General features: G+C 40.4%; 1 pseudogene; it reads left to right on the top strand.

Annotated features, from left to right (window-relative positions):
* Nucleotides 1-3539: 3539 nt before the first annotated feature.
* Nucleotides 3540-7349, top strand: LOC118854767 (annotated as a pseudogene).
* Nucleotides 7350-7932: the final 583 nt, after the last annotated feature.

The raw sequence follows: 7932 nt of genomic DNA, 5'->3' as shown, positions 1-7932 counted from the left end.
CTGAATCTTTATGGAATAGAAGAGTGAAATATCTGCAAATCTCTACCAAGCTGGAAAGACTTTAAGTTTAGAACAAATAATAAACTACATTCCTACCATCCAAAGGCTGTCCTTGGCCATCCGAATCAAGACTAGTTCATCGGTGGCCATCACCAGATCAAAATGATGAATGTTTGACCCACAGGAACTCTTGAAGATCATTGACTAAATTAAAGAGAGCCTATAACACAAAGAGTTGGACATGACTGAAAATGACTGAACAACAAATAAGTGGGGCTGGTGCCTCCTCTAATAAAATCATTGAGGATCTCTAAAGTATGGAAAAACATCTATGTGCCACATGGATATACTGTAAGCTGTCCCAACGAGATGAAAAGTATTCTTATGGCCTTAGAAGACTATTGTACTATTGCAATCCGATCAAGAGTACTGTGTTTTGGTGACAATTAGTTCAATCTGTAGTATTTCTTTTATGCTAAAATGTATAGAGAGATGCTTATGTTATTTAGATTTCTCTGTGATCAATGTGAGTACTCCCTTCAGCCCTGGAGACCATGCCCTATCCATGGCCAGTGAGGGACAAAACTCTTAAAAATAGAGTGCAACTAGAATAGAGTTTGTTGTGTAAATGTACATTGTAGATCAAGACAGGCATTGAAAACTAGGAGATGAAACCTTTGTTTGATACTCCAGGCATTAATGAGTGTAAAAAAGTACTCTCTGAGGAGAAACCCAACAAACATGAAATAAAACATTTGTGCAAATAAGCTCAGCTGAAAGAGCTGAACAAGAAAAAAAAATCATTTTTATCAGATTTGTAGTCAAAACAAGGATCAGACCACGTAAAAATTCCAATGAGTGAAAATAATAAATGCTCCAATAAAATAGCTAGAGCAGCTCCCTCCCTTGGCTTTAGTTTCCAAAAGGAGGCACTTTTCAAGATGCCTGAACCCCTGCCAAGTCCAGACAGGAAAACAGCAAAAACAGCTCCGTTGTCGAGATCAGGTCCATAACAGAAATTAGCTCTGATTAAAAACAATAAAAGAAAAACCATTTCCCCCCAAAGCATTCTTTAGACTGATTTAATATCTAATGAAGACTTGTGTACATGAAATATTCAAAGTTTTCCCAATGAAAAAGGAATGAAGTGCTTAATAAGAAATGTGTGCTCCCTTATTTATGACATTAATATGGTGCCTTTTCTTCAAGGACGAAAATCAGTTCTTTGGAGAGAGAGAGTTTGTAAACTCATCTTCTATATCCATTCTCCTTAATCATAACAGTCAACTATTTGCTCTATTGCCTGTGGAGAATGTATTTTGGAATATCATATAGAATGGTTCAATAATTAAGTGCCTTGAAGTTTAGAAAAGGGGAGACTCTGATGATATCGTTGGGAAGTAAATAGGATCACAGATTGAAGACTGGGGAAAAAAAAAACTCCAAGGACTTCTTATTAAACCTCTCACTTTACAAATGAAGAAAATGTGCCCAAGGGGGATTAAACAATTTGCCCAAGGTCATAACAGATAGCAAATGTGGAAAATAGTTGTGAACTATATTTTCTTTTACCGTATCACACTAATTCTAAGTAACCAGGATGGAAAATACTTTTTTTGGTCTCAGGATGCTGATATCTAGGAGGTAACACTTCTCATAGTGGTCCAGAGTTCACAATCTTAGGACCTTGAGAGACCCATCATCTCACCATTTTGTTGTCCTCTACCAGCCTGCACTGACAGTGTGAGCCTGTTGCCTCATTTTACCTACCCGGGGGCTCCCTGCATCATAGACCCTGATCCCTTTTGAGTCCCGGCCCCTCAGTATCCAATGCCCTGAGTACACTTCTGCTGAAACCATCCTTCTGCTAAGAGTTGATCTCTTCCCCTCACAATCCCAGTAATGGTAGAAGAAATTTTCCCTGGCATCCAGCTAGGACATTCCCTTTCCAGATGTAAATGTATCCATTGTTGAACTGTCCTTAGAACTTCCACTATCATTTGGACTCAGTGCCCCACCTATCCAAACCTTGACTAAGAATTTTTTCTTTAAGTTCTAGTCATATTCAGCTCATGATTCTAAATACCTTCAACTGGACTCTCTGCCCCTCTCTGTTTCTGTTCCATCCGTCTCTCTCCCTCTCCCATCTGTCTCTGTCCCTCTCTGTAGCTGTTTTTTTTGTCTGTCTCTCTCTGTCTCTGTATTGCTATCTGTCTCTCTTGTCTCTGTCTCACTCTGTAATGAACAATTATTGGGCATGATTGGTTCACTTCCATTCCACACCTACTATGTATCAAGGAGCATGCTAGGTAATGTGAATTCAAAGATTTAAAAGAAGGAAAGTACTCCTACTCACCTTTGTTCGTAAGAGATGAATTAGCTCCAACTATTTAAAGGCAGAACATGTGATGCTCACCTATTGAAATAACATTTCTTCTGTCCTCACCTCTGAGTGAAATACATAGGAAAGAATGATAGGATCAAAGTTAGAGAGGTGAAAGGGACTTCTGAGGCCAAGCACTCCAATCCTGCCCATTTTACAAGGGGAAACTGAGGCACAATGAGGTTAAATTACTTGCCAGGAGAGTGTTATCTTTTTCTGTACAAAAAAAGAGGTGGTCATGGACTCCAATGATTACACCATTTTGAGTATTACCTTCAAGAGAGTAAGTCACAAGCTATCCAGTGTTGCCCAGGAAGGCAACAAAGATTTCTTAAGCCCTTACTCATGAGGCAGATGGAGCAAGCAGGATGTGGGATGTGAGATATGAGATAAGATGCAAGGTGTGACCAGCCAGAAAAGCAATCAAAGAAGCCTATACATTGAAGCCCCCCTCTATGGGCCAAACTGTGCACTTTCACCAAGCACTGCCAATTCCAGAACAACTCATGCTCTCACTTCTCCTATTCTCTGTGCTTATCTGTATGATAAAGGTACCTCTGGACTACCTGATATCCCAGGCATTTTGGAACCCTGCTTGCTTCTCCCATTCTCTTGTTCCCTTTCTCTCATTCCATAAAATTGTATTTAAACCATGCCTTTAATGAGGCTAACCACTTTTGCCTCTTACAGGAAGTAGGGGCCTCTCTGCTCCCTTAGGGGACTAGGACCTGCTGCCTATGTTCCACCTTCCACATGGAGTAAAGCCTGTTAGGGCTCTGCCTCATAGGGAGCAGGCCTGCTTGGGTGCATCACCCCAATAAATGCCTTTAACTTGGAGACTAACGTAGTGAATTCTTTCAGGACAATAAGACCCACATGTCTAATCCTCATCCTGTCCGGTAGCACCCCAATATTCTTGGGGTGCACCCTGAACTCATCATTTCTCTTAACCTGAACTTATCATTACCATGTTCCAGCACCCTGCTAAGCAATGGGGATATGGGCAAAAAGAAAGACAGTCACTGACCTCAAGGTCTAATAGGAGAAGAATTCTAATAGGAGGAGACAACACGTAAGAAGCTGGAAAAAAATGAGAATGAGGAGAAGGTACTCATGTGGAGGCAAGGGGGCAAAGTAGACAGGAAGGGAATGAAGCATGGATGGCTTTGATCCATCCCCAAGATGGAGGACCCATAGAAGGAATTCACCAGTTAAAGAAGGGAGCCAGCAGGGTAGAGTGAGGGAAATTCCAAGGTGAGATACAACTGAGTGAGCCCTGGTAGCAACATCTGGAGTGTTAGATGCACAACATGACCCTAATCCATGACCTCCCAACAAGCACATTGGGGGCTTTCCTCATTTTTTTTCTTGCCATTGAAACCAAGAGAGCACTCTGGCTGCCCACCTGTCATCTCTCATTTTCACCATACATTTTCATCTCTTTGGAGAGTGTTATTTGTATTCCCCATCTCACTGCCATGTGGCAACACTAGGTGGTAATTTTAAAAATAGAGCCTGTTATTAATTCTTTATTTCGTTGGGAGAATTTTAAGATCATTAAAGGAGTTTGCAATCTTCCAAAGGCAATGCATTGCCTCCTCCTTTTCAATTCTTGTGCAATTTTATATCCATTTGTACCATTTACCTCAGATAAAACAAAATAATAATAAATAGCCAGCATTTATGTAGTGCTTTACAGATATAATCTCATTGTATCCTTATGACAATTTTGGAGAGCACATGCTGTTGTAATTCCCATTTTATAGTTAGGGGAATTGAGGCAATCAAAGGTTTAGTGACTTGCCCCAGCTCATATAGTAAGTGTCTGGAGTCAGATTTGAACTCATATCTTCCTGACTCTAAGGCCAAATTCTATCCAATATACCACCTTGCTGCCAATAGATAAGTAGTCAAAGGATATAAGCAGAAATCTCTCAAAAGACTTTCAAACTATTAACAACTACATGAAAGGACGATCTGTTCTAAATCACTAATAAGAAAAATGTAAGTCAAAGCAACCCTATGGTTTCACCTCATATTCTGAAAACTAGCAAAGATGACAAAAGATTAAGTCAACTTTGGAAGGATTGTGAGAAGATAGGCACACTAGAGCACTGGTAATAGAAATGGGAATGTATACGACAGTTTGGAAAAGCAATTTGGAATTTTGCAAATAAAGTGACTAAAATGTCCATATCGTTTGACCCAGAGATTCCACCACAAGGTTATACCCCAAGGATGCCATTGATGAGAAGAAAGTTGCCCATACGCACCAAAACATTTAAAACAGCACTTTTTGTGATAGCAGAGAAGTAGAAACTAAAGCAGATGCCCATTAATTGTTTTGTTGTTGTTTAAATAGCTTTTCAGTCCCATCTGACCCTTCATGACCCCATTTGGAGTTTTCTTGGCAAAGATAATGGAGTGGTTTGCCACTTCCTTCTCCAGCTCATTTGACAGATGAGGAAACTGAGGCAAATAGGGTTAAGTGACTTGCCCAGGGTCACACAGTGAGTATCTGAGACCATATTTGAACTCTGGAATATAGATGTTCCTGACTTCACAGCCGTATTGGAACACTGGAAGATGAATTTCCTGACTGCAAGCCTTTCATTCTGTCCCCTGCACCACCTGGCTACACCATCAGTTGAGGAATGGCTAAATAAACTGAATGTAATGGAATATTACCACTGAAATGACAAATGTCATGAACATAGAGAGGTATGAAAAGAATTGTATAGAATGAAATAATAAAGCAGAGCCAAGAAAATAATTTATACAATGTTGTAACAATGTTGTTAGAAACAATAACAATAAAATCAAAAGTAAATGATGCAAATATAAAGCACAATAATGGTATAGACGAAGAGATAGGAGAAGACACCCTCACCCTAGCCTTTGCCCAAGTAGTAGGTCTACAGCTGTGGCATTGCACGAACTTCCAGACTTTTTCAATGTATTGATCAGGAATGTTGACATTTTCTTTTTCCTTTTAAAAAAAAATACTGGTTGTTATAGAAGGTGACTCTCTGGGAGAGGAAAGGGGAGAAATACGAGGGGAAGTTATGGTGATATTTTACAAAGCTATCAATACAATTTTTAATTTAAAATGATTATGATTTCTGTAGCTTTAATTCTCAGGTTCTGTGTATAGATCACAGTGTATTTATTATTAATTATTTTCATTCCTCATTCTTTATCATGAATTCACCTTGTTCATTTTTTATCTTGGTGATTTGATTCTCCTCTCTTTTTCTTGATCAGATAAGCTAATGACATATATCTTGTTAGTCTTTAAAAAATCTCATACAGATTTGTCACTTCTATTTTTTTATTTCAATTTCTCTATTTCTCATTTAAATTTCAAGATTTCTTTTTCTGGTATTGTTTTTGATTGCTCTTTTTAATTTATTTTTTAATCACATGCTCAGTACATTGAGTCTTTTTTTATCTCATCAATATAGGTTTTCAGAGGCATAAGCCTTCCTCTGAGAACTTCTTTAGCTAGGTTGCCTTCAGTTTTGTTTTGTTACCCCAATGTTATACTTTTAATTATTTTTATTTTCATAATTTATTCATTGGCCCAATTATAATTCATAATGGCACTACTTAATTTCCATTCAGGTGACTCTTTAGGTCACATTTCTTTTGTTCATTACTATTTTGTATTATTGTCTATAAAATGTTTATTAGTCTTCCTGAGTTCAATAGGAGACGTTAGGGTTCGGAAAACACAGAAGTTCGGTTTTTGACCATAAGTGGTCTGCTTTCTGCCGGAAACTACCAGCATAGCCAAGGAAAACATACCTTGCCAATACCCAGCATTGATACCAGGGCAAAAGAAAGAATTGTCTGATATAGATAGCTCACCGAATTGTTGCTCCGGGCAAAGGAATCTTGGCAGCAGAAGAGTCCACCGGTAGCATTGCAAAGCAGCTATACCTTTGGAACTGAGAACACAGAGGAAAATCAACGTCTCTATAGGCAGTTGCTTCTGACAGCAGATGATTGAGTGAACTCCTGCATTGGAGGTGTTATCCTTTTCCATGAGACACTCTACCAGAAAGCCGATTATGGCCATCCCTTCCCCAAAGTCATAAAGGCAAAGGGTGGCATTGTGGGCATCAAGGGGGACGAAAGTGTAGTGCCCCTGGCAGTGATCAATGGCGAGACAACACCCAAGGTCTGGATGGGCTGAGTGAGCGTTGTGCCCAGTATAAGAAGGATAGAGCTGACTTTGCCAAGTGGCATTGTGTACTGAAGATTGGGGGTAATATACCTTCTCCATTTGCCATCATGGAGAATGCCAATGTGCTGGCCTGATATGCCAGCATTTGCCAGCAGAATGGCATCATCCCCATCATGGAGCCAGAAATCCTCCCTGATGGAGAACATGATTTGAAGTGTTGTCAGTAGGTCACTGAGAAGGTCCTGGCCGCTGTCTACAAAGCTCTGAGTGACCACCATGTCTATCTGGAAGGGACCTTGCTGAAGCCTTAACATGGTCACCCCTGGCCCTGCCTGTGCCCAGAAGTATTCACATGAGGAGATCACAATGGCAACTGTAACTGCCCTTTGCTGGCCTGTGCCTCCTGCAGTCACGGGTATCACCTTCCTTTCTGGGGGTCAAAGTGAAGAAGATGCCTCCATCACTCTGAATGCCATCAACACCTGCCCTTTGCATAAGCCATGGGCCCTGACCTTTTCTTATGGCCAAGCCCTGCAGGCATCTGCCCTCAAGACCTGGGGTGAAAAGAAGGAAAATGTACAGGCTGCCCAAGAGGAATATATTAAGCAGGCCACCGCTAACAGCCAGGCTGCTCAAGGCAAGTATACTCCAAGTGGAAAGTCAGGAGCTGCAGCCAGCGAGTCTCTCTTGTCTCTAACCGTGCCTATAAGTCAAGGCCTTCCACCCAGGTATGCCCTAACACTCCAGGCCTTCCCTCACAGTCCCAGAACAGGCTGAGATCCCAGACTTTGTGCTGACCTCTCCCATCACTCCTAACTTGTGTGGTATTGTTGCTCTCTGGTGAATCTAGTGACCCCTCCTCGGCCCGCTTTTTCCAATAAACAACTATTCAACAAGAAAAATAAATAAATAAATAAAATGTTTATTATTCCTGCTATTTTCATTACCAGCTTCATTTGTGAGCTGTGGGGATAAAAGTTATCCAACCTATAATAAGAGAAATTGAGGCAGAGCTCTAAGCCAATGGCACTTTTATTAAGGAGTCCATGGTCCCCTCTAATGAAGTGGACCTCAGATCTTCCTCATGATCTGAGATGACTCCTTCTTCCAGGGCTCTGTTTTCATGTGGTTAGATAAGTAAACATTCAGGAACAGCTATACCAGATGCAGAATAATTCCACTGGTTAACACATGATGTATAGGCTAAAATAAGCAAAATAATACATCAGCAGGGTCATGAGTTAGCAAAGCAAGGAATATCTTCACTGACTAGGTGGTCATAATACGGGTCCCTGCTCATGTTGGACAAAAGAGAATGGTACAGAGGTACAAAAATAATTTGGGAGGATTTTCTACGTGG

This window comes from Trichosurus vulpecula, chromosome 6 (genome assembly GCF_011100635.1).
Source record: "Trichosurus vulpecula isolate mTriVul1 chromosome 6, mTriVul1.pri, whole genome shotgun sequence".
NCBI lineage: Eukaryota > Metazoa > Chordata > Mammalia > Diprotodontia > Phalangeridae > Trichosurus > Trichosurus vulpecula.
This window is presented reverse-complemented; position numbering and strand designations above follow the sequence as displayed.